This window comes from Rhinolophus sinicus, linkage group LG05, assembly GCF_036562045.2.
Source record: "Rhinolophus sinicus isolate RSC01 linkage group LG05, ASM3656204v1, whole genome shotgun sequence".
NCBI classification, from domain to species: Eukaryota; Metazoa; Chordata; class Mammalia; order Chiroptera; family Rhinolophidae; genus Rhinolophus; species Rhinolophus sinicus.
Genome location: NC_133755.1, coordinates 142,437,717 through 142,451,703, shown reverse-complemented (window position 1 = coordinate 142,451,703; position 13,987 = coordinate 142,437,717). Strand labels below are relative to the sequence as shown.

General features: G+C 33.5%; 1 protein-coding gene across 5 annotated transcripts in view; it reads left to right on the top strand.

Annotated features, from left to right (window-relative positions):
• Positions 1–13,987, top strand: part of HS3ST5 (heparan sulfate-glucosamine 3-sulfotransferase 5) — a 248,115-nt gene that overhangs the window by 98,459 nt on the left and 135,669 nt on the right. For all 5 annotated transcript variants that reach the window (XM_074333461.1, XM_074333460.1, XM_019742908.2 and 2 more), the window contains one exon: positions 1,709–1,900. The gene's annotated coding sequence lies outside the window, so the exon portion shown is untranslated. The remainder of the gene's footprint in view (positions 1–1,708; positions 1,901–13,987) is intronic.

Sequence of the window (13,987 nt, the reverse complement as noted above, 5' to 3'; positions counted from 1 at the left end):
TGCAATGTTTAAGAAAAAAGAAAAAGAGAAATCTGTTGAAAAGTCTACAGTAACAGTCTAAGAAAGAGACAGTGAAAACCCAGACTGTGACTGAGTGAGAAATGTTGATGAAAGGAAGACAGTAAAGAAGTGATGGATGTGAACAATATTTTCCAAACAAAGAATCCAGAGGACACAGCAAGATAATACTGTGTTTCCCCAAAAATAAGACCTAGCTGGACAATCAGCTCTAATGAGTCTTTTAAGCAAAAATTAATATGACTCGGTGTATACTATATTATATCATATCTTATCATATCATATATCATATCATATCATACCCGATCTTATAGTAAAATAAGACCGGGTCTTATATTAATTTTTCCAAAAGAAGGCTGCCCTTGACTCCACAAAATGAGAACTTACAGATTATACTGCAGTGTAAAAAGGTAGATGCCATTACAATCATTGCAGTGATGCTTACTGTTTAACAGATGGTTTTTGAACACTTTGTCAAACTGAAATGATTCTGTGAGCAAGCAATGGAAAGCTCAATGGCTTAAAGAAGTACAATTCCACAGGAAGCAGTTAGTACTGTTGATTCAGCTGTTCATCCATAACACAGCCTATACCTTTATGTTTACCTGGACTCGTGTTATGCTTTACATCATGGTCACAAGATGACTGCTCTCCCTCCAAGCATCACATCCTCATTAAAGACAAGCAATTGTGATAAATAAAGAAGAGGAACAGGACTGCCTTATTTATCAATACAGAAAATGTCTGCCTGGCTTTCTTACCCAGCATACTTCTTAGTTTATGGGCCAGAATGGGGTCACATGACTACTTTTAGCAGAAAGGAACACTGGGAGAGTGAATATTTGACTTTCCATTCTCTATTTGTGAGACATAGCAAAGAAGGAAGTTGGGAATGATTTTTAGGTGGCAAAGTAGTAGGTCTTCCTTAAAAACCTATTGTTTTACAGTGTACTCTATGCTTCCATATGCATTAATTACACTCTTGTCATTTAGTATTTGACTTTGTATTTATTTGTATATATTGCTTTACCTGTTCTTTAGGAGAATATTTGCAAGATTGATTACCAATTTTAAAAACAGATGTCTTTATTTTCTTTATCCATTAGCCACTACCAATGTTTGCTTAACTCATTCACCAAAGGTGTAAGAATTTTAGTTTCCCTGAGTAGCCAACACATATTGACTAGAAAGGATATTATTTTCATTTATGTCTAATTATCTTGGCAAGCATCATGCATGCAAAAGAAAGTAGAGCAAAAGTAGCAGAGGATTCCATGGGGATTTAGTAAAAGTATCACATTTTATCTTTTATAGGGTGTGATCGTGTCTCATATAAGGATATATTTCCAAGAGACCTCATCAACCTTGACTTAGAAAGAAATTCATCACCCAAATGTAGTACCTGCATATCCAAATAAAATTAGTGATTATATCACTTGATGCGGTGTTTGGAAAAAATAGTCAATTAAAGCAATATGAATTCAACCAGAATCCTCTGCAGGTAGCAGCGTCATGCAATTCTGACTTCACAATGACATGAAATTTTAAAGGACAACTGTGCTAAATCAGGAGCAGCAAACCCAGGCCAAATTTAAATTTAGTAACACTGCTAGTTTACTGAAAATAACCTCCATAGCAGATTCTCTATGAATTTCAGGTGACCGACTACTTGTTTTTCTGTTCTGTTCAGAGATAATCAGATACCTAGAGGCTACAGCGTTGTCTTCCCTTCTGAATGACGTTTCTGGTGTCTACCTAAGGAGACTCCTTGGCCAGCTTTGAAACCCTTGGAAATTAAACAGAGAATCCACTGTAGACGTTGTTCCTGAAAATTCCCATCGTATATGTTCAGAACTTTCTGAATAAGCATAAGGATGTAAAGGTAAGTGAATTTTGGAAGTAACTCACATTCTTGTGAATGTTTAATATAATAAAATATACAAAATTAAAAGCAGTTATTGAATATAAGGAAAATAGCCAGCTATGTGCAGTTCCACAACAAAAAAGGGAAATGCAATGCTAAATTGAACGGTTGTTATATGCCATGTAAATGCAAGCAAGCATAATGGTAATCTTGACATCTGATAATCTGTTTTACACAAAAAAGTATGACATACAATGGTTCTCAAGTTTTAATATGCATAAGAGTCACGTGGGGTAGAGGGAGGTCCTTAACAGCTGATACTGGGCATATTTTACAGAGATTCACTAGGTCTGGGATGTGACCCCGCAATCTGCATTTTTATAGTTACCCACCCCCAAGTGATCCTGATAAAGGTGGCTCTCAGGTCTTTGAGAAACATGGAAATTGGCATTCAAAATAATATGCCTCTAATTTTCAAATTTCATATTAAATGGGGTTTTATGTTGTTTCCTTCAGTCCCAAGAATAAATAAGGGGTGATTTTAGCACAGAGATGCTAAATTAGTGCTCCCTTTTTGACCCCCACCCGCAAATTGAATTATTAATTTTCTTTAATATTCCTTTTCAAAGTTTAATATGATGAGCTTATTCCCAGGTGTTTCTATTTCTCTTTCAGAGTGACAGTCCTGTCACTGCTGTCTTTAGCTGTTTCTCGATTCTGTGTAATGTAAATTTATACAGATGTTTATGGTTATTGATCTAATTCCAAGAAATATCTGGAAGATGAAAATGATGAATTCTTACCAGGATTGGCCAAGCATTTCTACATTTTTTTAGGGTGCTTTCTTTTTCTCTTCATTTTGAAAACTCAGCCTTAAATTTCAAAAGAGCAGATATGCTTAATACATCATTCGCTACTCTTTTTTTCCTTTGCAGATAAAAACTTATTAATCATGTGATACACTTATAACAGGTTACATGTACATTTATTGAATATCACTTTTTTGTATTTCTGTTTCCTATATCTCAATTTAGCTACTTCATTTTTATAATTTGCAATTTTAAGTTTATAAAATTTAAGTTTATAAAATGTAGGGACATATTCAGATCTTAAATTGTGATGATTCCTTAAAAGTATGGCATTATTTTTATAGTAAATAGTGAAGTATTTAATCAAAATCCTTTGATTGACTTTCAGGCTTCTAGACATTTTCTTCTATCAGTCTTCATGTGCACTTATTCAAATTGTGTAGAATTTCTTGTCCATAAAATATCAAAAGGTAAAAATAAACCCTTAATCAAAAAGAAGTATATCCTTATAGTGCCTATTAGCTATTAGCATTACACAAAGAAATGAATATATCATATGAATAAAATAAGGCAACACTTTTTCAAGTAATCAAAATTAAAGATTTACATCATTGAATTAACTATAATAATGAATTTTCACATGCATTTGTTGCCAGAATTGTTCTCAATATTAAGACTGCCATGCCTGATGATAAAATCCTAAAATTTTTGGTAGACAAGATCGTGAAAACCTCAAATACATAGTACAAAAGTTTATGGTTCAATAAAGTCTCCAAATTAGATTTAATAAAGCTTTGAGTGCAAATCTGTAATATTTCAATTTCAGAAAAACATACTATAGAAACTACTTTCCTGCTCTTTCTTTTTTTTTTCCTGTTCCTTTTTGCTGAGGAGCAGGTGGAGAGAGAATGGAATTGATTCCTCCAGTGAGTCACATTCATTCTCATTGGCATATTTATCTTAAATTGTGGCTCCCTGAAGAAAACTTAGAATGTATTTCAGGGAACCTGAGTGAGGCAGCCTTCATACTCAGGAAGTAAAATACACAACAAAAGAATAAATTACAGAAACTTCATAGAAGCATAAGCTTTTAGAACAGACAAGGACCTTTGAGATCTTCTAGTCTGGTCTTCTCATGTATAACAGCATCTTTTTTCTCCAAATTTGCCATATAAAACCTTAATACAAAGAGCAGTAAATATCAGTCTGGTCAGCTATAACTTATTAACAAGGAAAAACTAAGCACGTGTTTTTAAATAATGATTTCTTTAGGAAGGAAGGTAAGAAGAAATTTTCTTCCAAGATGAAGGTTGAAGAAATGAAGAAAATACCTGAGTACTTATACATGTAATTGAATTTAAAATCATTAATTATTTTAGTCATCAGTAGATTATCTTGAATGTCATTAGACAAGAAATTAAAACAGGAAATTTAGGTGTATTTCAGATTGGGTCAGCTTTATCTGGATACAGCTTTTAAACAATTGAGGCACCTGGGAACATTCAGTACAGAAGAAAGGAAATTTAAATGAGAAACTCTGGGGGGTATTAGTGTTATTATGAAACAGTATAATAATTATATTTGTGAGATATCCTAAAAGATTAAAATGGGTTTATTATTCTCAATTTAAGAAGTTGGGAAATCATTAAGATTTGTGTAGTAGAAATATAATTATTGATGTGGGGAAATGCTCATAATATTCTATAAATGAAAAAAGTTTTAAAACCATATTATGATGTAGTCTCATTTTTATTAAAAAAGCTGCAGATTCATAGGAAGAAAATTGAAGTAATATATACCACAATATTATTAATGATTATGCTCAATTGATAAAATTATGGTTGATTTTTATTACTTCTCAGGGTTTGTAAAACTTTCTTTAAAGTATGTTTATTAATGTAATTTTAACATAGTGTTAAGGGCTTGGAAAATATTCAGTTATCTGGTAACTTCATTTTTACAGAACTGTAAGGTAGTTCTACTAATAGTTATTTAAAATAGCCTTAAAGCAAGCCTCTTTCATCTTATAGTATTAAACTGATTTGATTGAATATAAGAGTAGTACTTCCTACTAGATCAAAATGATTTTTAGACGTAATTTTTCCTTTGTGGAATATTGTGGTAGAATAAATTTCTCAAGTTTCCCTCCTCATTAAACACTGATAATTTCAAATTATGATGATTAATTCTTTAGAAATATTCTTCATTTCTTGTATCAGATAATTCCAATGTGCTTTCAAGACTTTTCTAACTATAATAATTTGCTCCATTTGGAGGATAATGTTGTATGTTTGGTTACATTAGTGTTAATATGTCTTTGTTATTTAAATCTCCAGTGTAACATACGGTTAGTCTCACCATTATTACAACCAGCTGTGGTTGGCCTATGATTTTGTTCATTCTGTCTGAATCCAAAGTAATTAGCTCTTTAGTTTAATGACAATATTTGTTAATGGGTTTTTGGGGCCAATTTCTGCTGTTAGAGAGTGGGTGGTATATATGAAGATAGAATCTGGCCCTTATGTTTTAAGCATAAGCTGTGTAATTTGATTTCAAAATGATGGTTTGGGGATTTGGGGGTAGGAAAACTAAATCTACATTTATCTGAAGTTCTGCAGTTTCAAGAAACAGAAAATGAAAGTGACAATTTATGTAAATGAACAACAAACCCGCTGAAAATTCTCTGATTCAGCTATCCTGCATGTGTCGTTCTGTGTAGTTGGGGAAAAAAAATTAAATGATAATTATCAAGCAGACCTTAAGTAAATTCTCTTATGTGACGGGGCTTATGTTAAGTTTTTTCAGTGCAATGAAACATTTTTGGTCATTGTATTTTTTTCCACCTTTAGTGAGATATAACTTTGTGTATATTTAAGGTACACCGCGTGACCACTTGAAACATATATATTACAAAATTATTATTAGGTTGATACAAAAGTAATTGCAATCTAAAAGGTTAAAAATAATTGCAAAAACCACAATTACTTTTGCACCAACCTAATACCACAATAAGGTTAGTTAACACATTCATCACCTCACATAATTAAGAGAGTGGATCTTAAATGTTCTCACCACACACACACCACACACACAATCATTATATGTTTGAAGGACTCAGTGCAGTAAAAAGAATCCTTGTCTGGGGATCACTGGGATTCAAGGTCAGATTCAGTTTCCTGGTAGTGGCGTCACCTGAGGGTGATCTCTTTACCTTCCCCTGGGCCTCAGTTTCTTCATCCTAAAATGAGGCCTTTGCATCAGATGATCCCAGTGGTCCCTTCCGGCTCTGATATGATAACTCTAACTTGCTTTAAAGGAGTGCTATGATGAAGGCTCTAAGAAGGCAAAGAAGATGCAATGACTTGAGCTAACTGAACAAACAAATCATTAGCTCTACTGAAAGGTATTTTGAAGCTATTTTGGCCTTAAGAACTTTCCTTCAGTGACTTGTTTCTTTCCTCCTGGAGAAGAGAAATATTTAGAATAGACTATAGGATGATTTATTAGAAGTTTTCAAGGAGAGCGATTTTGGCAAAACTTAACAACAACAAAAAAGCCACCTGGTAAAAGTTGAGCTATCCAACAATGAATTAGGATGCCTTGGGAAATCATGAATTCACCATCATTATAGGAAAGGGGGAAAAAGTGGGTACCGAGGGTTTTATGACCAGCCAAACTGCCTTTCAAGGCATAAAAACTAGAGGCAAATATTCTGAACATAGAGGAACTCAGGAAATGTTATCATGAGCCCTTCTTGAGGCCACTATTACACAGTGCAGAACCAAATTCTAAGCTGTATACAAGGATGCAACCAAAACAGAGTTATTCAAAAGCTTGAAAATGAAAGGGTAGACAAAGGTATAGTAGGCAAATGGAACCCAAAGAAATTAGGAGTTACAGTAGTTCCCCCCTCCCTGTTATCCATGGGGGATATGTTCGAAGACACCCGGTGCATGCCTGAAAGCACGAGGAGTACTGAACACTTACATATAATATGCTCTTTCCTATACATATACACCTATGGTAAACTTAAATTTATAAATGAGGCACTATAAGAAATAACAACTAACAATGAAATACAGCAATAATAACAATATACTATAATAAAAGTTATGTGTATGTTCTCTCTCTCTCCCTCTCTCTTTCTCTCTCTCATAATTGAAATGGCTGCTAAGTGACTAATGGGCAGGTAGCGAATCCAGCATGGATTCACTGGACAAAGGGATGATTCACATCCTTGGCAGGATGGAGCAGGACTGCTTGAGATTTCATCACACTACTCAGAATGGTACACGATTTAAAACATGAATTGTTTCTTTTTGGAATTTTCTGTTTAATATTTTCGGACTGTGGTTGACTGCAGGTAACTTAAACCAAAGAAAGTGAAACCACAGATAAGGGGAGTGGGGCCATTGTAGAATCTTAATGTGAAAAAAGATTAAATTTAGGGCCAAAAAGTATTAACTAATACAAAAGAGAAACTATAGTGCATATTGATGGGTATAATACATAATGAAGGTATACAATCATGAATGAATAATAGCTTTAAGGGCTCCCATGGGTATTTGTTGAGCAAATAAACTTCTCAAAACATCCTAAGAAATATCAATAGTCCATATTTCAGGTGCTGGACTAAGTCTAAAGTGTCATCTTCAGTAGTATAAAGCAAAACACTTATGCTGAAATTTATTTTTGAGGGAAAATATTTCTATTTTAAAGATAATTAAAACTACCTATTAACCAAATATTAAGTAGTTGAGTAATGACTACTTTTTTTTCATTATGAGCTATAAAAGGGTTATAAGGTCTTTCTCGTTTTGAAAAAGAAAGCAGCTTCCACTAGGACTGTAAATATATGTATCACACTTCTTCTATTTGAAGCAAGTGGAATGTTTTGATTCCCCGTACCCCAACAGGTGTTCTTAACAGCAGGATATAATTTCAGAGTTTTTGCAGTCAAGAGGTTTCTGCTGAGCAAAAATTCTCGTTCAGTTTAGGAATGCAGATTATAATAATTTTCCTATCCTCCTCGCAGCAAGGTTCCTGCCTTCATTTTGCAGAGTCCTGAGTTCAGTAACAACTAGGTAACTCCAGGTCCAAGTTACCACATCCTTCAAGCATAGTCCCATTAACTCAACTTAGTTGTCATGCAAAGATGCTTAGTTTCACAAGTGAAATAGAATACAGTTGAATTGCTTTGCTCATGTAATACCTATTCATAATAAATGCAAAGTGGTTTATGATGGCAAACTTTGTGGAGCATGAAAAATTATAAGGGAAAAATGCTTATTTTTTTCTGACCTAAAATTGTAAAGACATGTCATGTATGCCAACGTATGACACCCCTATTAAAATAAAGGTAGAAAAATATTCACAAACAAACATTTAATACATTGTCATTTATGATATATTATTTTGACTGAAACATTTAAATGAAGCTATTATATTTTATAGTGGCATTTCTTCCTAGATAGCACAGTTTTTCTAATGTACATAAATTTTCTCCAGTTTAATTTCTCTCTACTAGGCCTCAACCATGTGGGCCAAAATTTCCTTACTTCGAGAAAGTAAAGATTGCTCAAATATATTTTTGTCTACTACTGTTAGAATAATCATATCTGTATAAATGCAAGTTAAATGATGTAAACCACACATTTTTATAATGTAGGTCACTAAGATATTGGTCTTAACCTTTGAATAAGAAAATTCTACAGGGTAGTTTCATCAAGTTGACTAAAATCAAGTAGATAAGTGTCCGAGCCAATATTTTAACAACTACCAACTGTTCTATCTTCATGCTTATATTCGGATAATTCACTTTGTTCATCCATTAGCTGCTCTTCTTTCATGAGTAAGGTACAAATGCACCATGCTATGACAACTATGTTTTTATCGTGCCAGGTCAACACTGCCAAATTTAAAGATTGATTTTTGTAATAGAGGAAGTAACTGTCCAGCCAAGTGCAATATGAACTTTATAAACTGTACTGGCTTGATATGTGTTTGCTTTTTATGCATAGAATTATAATTTCCACTGTAAATCAAGACCAATACCTGGATACATTATAATCCAGTGCAAGCTTCCTTTCTTTACTCATTCAACAAGTGTTTAGTCAGTAACTATCATACTAAGTGCCGGGCTGTTCTAGGACTGAGATGCATCAGTGAACAAAACATGGCATTCTCGTAGGATGTGCAAACAAAAAACAATTATACAAGTAAATGAATTATGTAGTATCATAAACTATGATAAGGTATGAAAGAAAGAAAACATAAAGATAAAACAGGGAGGAAGGATGTGACAGGATGCAGGGGGATGGGATTTGATCTGGTAACTATGCCAGCTCTTCTGGCAGACCGTTTTTTTGTTTGTCTGTTTTTGTGTTCAGCCTTGTTGTCTTAAAATCAGAACATGTGGATTAAACTTGGAGAGTAGAGTCATTATTAAATGGCTGTTGCCCAAATTTTCTGTTTTTGTTGATAAGCTTCCATACATTGACATTCATACTTGAAATGCTGACCTTAGAATTTCCCCAAATGAAAGCAATTCACTTCATGTGTTTACTTTTAGCTTTTGAGTTCTTTGCTTGCTTTTATTATATATGGTCTGATTAACAAGTGCTCTCCAAGTAATTCTGTGGGATTTCCAAAGAGATCAAACAATGAAAAAAAAAAATATATATATATATATGAAAATTAAATGTCTTTATGTTTTTTCCTGATGGTTTATAACCCATGGAGTAATTTTAAATTATTATAGTGTCACTATAACCATACCCTTGACACTGATGTTAAGCAATGCCAAATTAGTTCAAAAAGACCTAAACATCAGGAAAGAATATATTAACTTTTAGAACTAACCTGGATTTTGAAAATATCTATTTATGAACCTTTTAGGTAATATTCTTACTTGATTCTCAGAAAAATGGGGACAAACTCTAAAGTTGAGTACACGTTCTTAAAATATAACCTATAGTCATTTCTAATTTAGTTCATTTGAGATGCCACTTTGAGAATCATTTTCATGTTGATAACCATGTATATCCCTAACTACCAATCACAGCCTGTTTAAGCTGGAAATGATCCCAACTGGCTTTATGTTACAGGTGTGAAAACTGAGTGAGTTCCAAAGAGTGTGATTTGTATAGGTTAGACAGTAAGGGCAGGTCCAGGAAGCCAGTTGGTAGAACTATGACAGAAACCCGTTCTTTAAAATTCCCATCCATGTTTCCAGTGTATCACACTATCTGAGTTTTATTTTGCTTATTATTAAAATAATGTTTTTTTGTTAAGGAGAGTTGACCAATCTTTTTGAATTCCACAAAGCAAGCTGATTAGTGAGTGTGCCTAAGCTCCCAGAATGGCCTCATTTATTTGATAACCTCTTCAGCGCTACCAAAAATGACTTTAAACAAAAAAATTAGAATGATCTTTTGAGATTTTTTCTTTGAAAAAATAAATGAAATTATGTATGAAGCCATGAAATTACTCACCTACTAATCAGTATATAGTGCACAAATGAAATACAACAGTATTATTTTTCAGTGAACTGTGGAAGGAAAAAATTATAAATAGTAAAGTGCTGAGTTTAGAAAACAGCTTAAGTAACATCTGGGCCCTGGGTTCCTCAGCATCCTTAGGAAATTATAGAGTCATGTGAGAACTCTTTGAACCCTCATAAAGCAAAATTATGCAACTCACTGGAAAATAATTTCAGTAGATTTAATAGGGCAGAAAGGCAATATATTCAAAACACAAAGAAAAGTACAGTGTAAAAGACTGTCTACCAAGCCAAGGGAGTTTCATATGCAAAAGAATTAAATAATTAAAGCAATATCAATTAATTTTCTAAGATAGTTTCTGGTTTAAGCATTATAATACATCTTAAATGTTGTACATTTGGTTCTTATAAATGGATTCTAAATTTGCATGAAATAAAGGATATAGCCATAGTTTTATATAATGATGAAATTGGGGTTTCTCATTGCACAGAATAGAACTTTCATTTGCATTTTCCAGGCATGTCATTTATTAAACCAATATAATTTAAATTGTAAGTAAATTAAAAACTATGTATAACATTAGGTACATGTCTCTAAATGATTGATGAGGATGATTATGGAAAACAGCTGTAAATACTCAGGGTTCAGAAGACTTAATGAGTATTTTGTGAACTTACCAAGGTTTTGATGATTTTGTCTGATAGTGAAAGAAGTAAGAAAATGAATAATTCACCCAGTTTTACATTTGTTATTGTACACTTATAAATCTTGTAAGCCTAAGAAGCTGAAAACTGGATCTTCTATCTGTTCTAATATCGACATACAATTCAATTAAATTTTTCTATAATTAGTAAAGTTAATTCAAAATTTTATTTTAAGATTACATCTGGTTCTTACTAATGTGATGGCTAATTATTAGCATTCTAGCATTAGGCATTTTAGATTAATGGTTTACTATTTTTAACAACAACAAAAAGAAGGTGTTTAAGCAAATACAAAGGTAATATTTTCAGATTGCCAATGGGGGGAAAACTGCAAAAATAACTGATTTATGCTATTTTTGATTGATTGCATTCATTTTGTCTGAAGCTTTTAGTGATGTCCTTTGAAATTTCTATACGCTGCCTTTTCCTCTCCCACCTCCTATGAAAATGTATGTGATTTATAAAGTAGCAACACTTTTTGAATATTCCTTTCCCAAAGGAACTTTTTTCCCCATTTTTAATCACTTCATAGGTTCATAGGTGAATTGTTCTCTGATAACCAAGGGAATTAATGGGCCAAACTTCCCTCCTACGTAAACCTATGTGGCTCAAGAGTGTCTTACTTTGCCTCTTGGGCTGAGTATAACTGAACTGAATTTTACTTTTCATTGTCTTTTCATACATTATGTAAATTGGTAAGAATAAAAGTAATGTGATTGGAAGTATGGTTTGACAGACAGTATCACATAATGTAATTCCCGAATGCTTACAAGCTAGCAATAGTGCCTTGGGGCACCACATTTATTGTGAATGAGTATTTACATTTATACATTTTTGTCTAGAGTTTAGAATTACATAATAAATCATTCACTGTGGAAAGTAGAATCATTTTCAAAATATTCTACTGACCACTCTAAGGATAACAAAGAACTATCAAATGCAATTTCCTCCCAGAAAGACTTTTCAGTCCATCTGGGAAGAAAAGCACTAAGGCTTAAGAAGTCAGATAACAGAAGAGTTAATAATGAATAGAAATATCTATATATCCATATAAGCATGACCGTTATAAATTCTTTCTATATTACATATGTAAATAAGTTCAATGCATACTTACTAAGTTCAGAAGCTTAAGCAAAATGTACAAAAAAAAAAGTTGTATTCATGTAGAGTATATTTCCTAATGATTTGGACCCTGGGTATAGGAAAGTTAGGTGTTTGAGTCTTAAAAGCGATTAAATAATACACTCTCAGGCAAGGCCTAATCAAGGCATTGTTTTTCCCATTTCTTCGTGGTAGGCTGTCTAAATCTCAGCTTATGCGTAAATCATCAGGAAATGTTATCTTTCCTTCAAAACTTTATACCTACTGTAAGGCTTACTGGCCTTTCAACCAAGTTTTCCTCCTTTTCAAAAGAAACAAAATTTTGAGTATTGCTTAATTTCTGAAGAAAATCATCCATACCCATATATGCTTAGGTAAACGTTAAGGACATTTGTCACTCAAATTAAAACTTAGTTCTTCAGACAACAAAATGAAAACATTCTTTTTATTTTGTTTTGCACCTTGGCATTGAGACTCATCACTATGGGAAACAAAACATTTTATAGTATATATAGCTTTACATGTATTAGAATCATACAGGAAGATAACGTGGATATTTAGGCTAATCCGAAACACTTTTTAGTGTGGGAGAAAAGGAAGTTCCTCTTTTTTTTTCTTCCATGTTTGTGGTAGCACCATCCATGACTGGATTTTCTGATCACATGCAAGGTAGTTCAGAATAGCAACTGAGACTGTGAACTCTGGAATCATGTTGCCTAAACCCAAATACTCGTTTCTACTATTTACTACCTGTGCAACCTCAGGCACCTTCAACTCCTGTCGTAATTTCATCATATGTAAAGCGCAGATGATAATACTGCCAGTGTCATAGAGCTATTGGAATTAAAGGAGATGATTCATGTGAAGTACTCGGCAAGGCCCAGTAGACACAGACTGTTCATGTTTCTATTTTCTACACGGCCTCTCTTGTTTTCTCAAAAATGAAACCTTGTCATGCATCACTTTGAACCTTGATTGTTCCTTCGTTTTCACTGTCTTAACTTGAAAATAAAGAAACTATAATAAGTAACTTTATATAATTATATAGCTATATATAGTATGGGCATAAGCCTATAGGAATTGTGAAAATATTCAAATAAGATTGTTAATACTCTAATTCTCGGGATAATGGTTGCTTTAAATCTGAAGCTTTGGAACAGGATTTAAATGTCATTCTAATGGCTTTGTCATCATAACCACATAAAAGGTCTGGCAAGAGGTGTAAATTTGGGCATATGGGCATGGTTGGCAAGGCTTTTGAGTTGAAATTTAATCCACCCAACAAGTTGCTGCATCAAAACAGTGCCTGGAAATGTTTGCATTTTATTGCCTGGTGGTTGGCTTTCCAGCCAAACCTGTTGGTGAGTGGAGAACGTGGGCTGTCAGAAGAGTGTGGGGCAGGAGTTTCTGTCCCTCCAGATTGTTGAGCAACTGGAATGAGTCATGCTTAGCTGACACTTGAAAGCTGTCCATCAGCTTTTGATCGTGAAAAGAGCTTCACTGAAGCAGCAGCTGCCTTCATCACCACAAAACCAAGAGAAATACAACTCCCTGAGTACCGAAGCTTCCCTCCCACTCCTCACTGCTCTGAGAGCTTTCACCTACTCTGGGCAGCCATGAAATCATGGCAAAGGATGCAACCTTCTAAATCCAGGAAAGGATTCTTTAGGAACACTGCACTCTCATATATATATATATATATATATATATATATATATTTTTTTTTTTTTTTTTAAGACAGGATTCTTTTCTCTGTTTTTGGATACTCCCAAAGGTGTTCTGGGTCAGACTAAAAAGTTTATCAATAACCATTGTGGCTGAATAGAATAGCTTGCCTTTTGTCAACCACCTGTAGATGATGAGACAAAGGATATGAGATGAGAAGACAGAACTATGTTTACTGTTGTGTGGACATGTTGATGAGTGGAATCTTCCTGCCAACAAAGATTAAATGTATCATTGGAATGCCTTCTGATCAGTTTCAGTGAA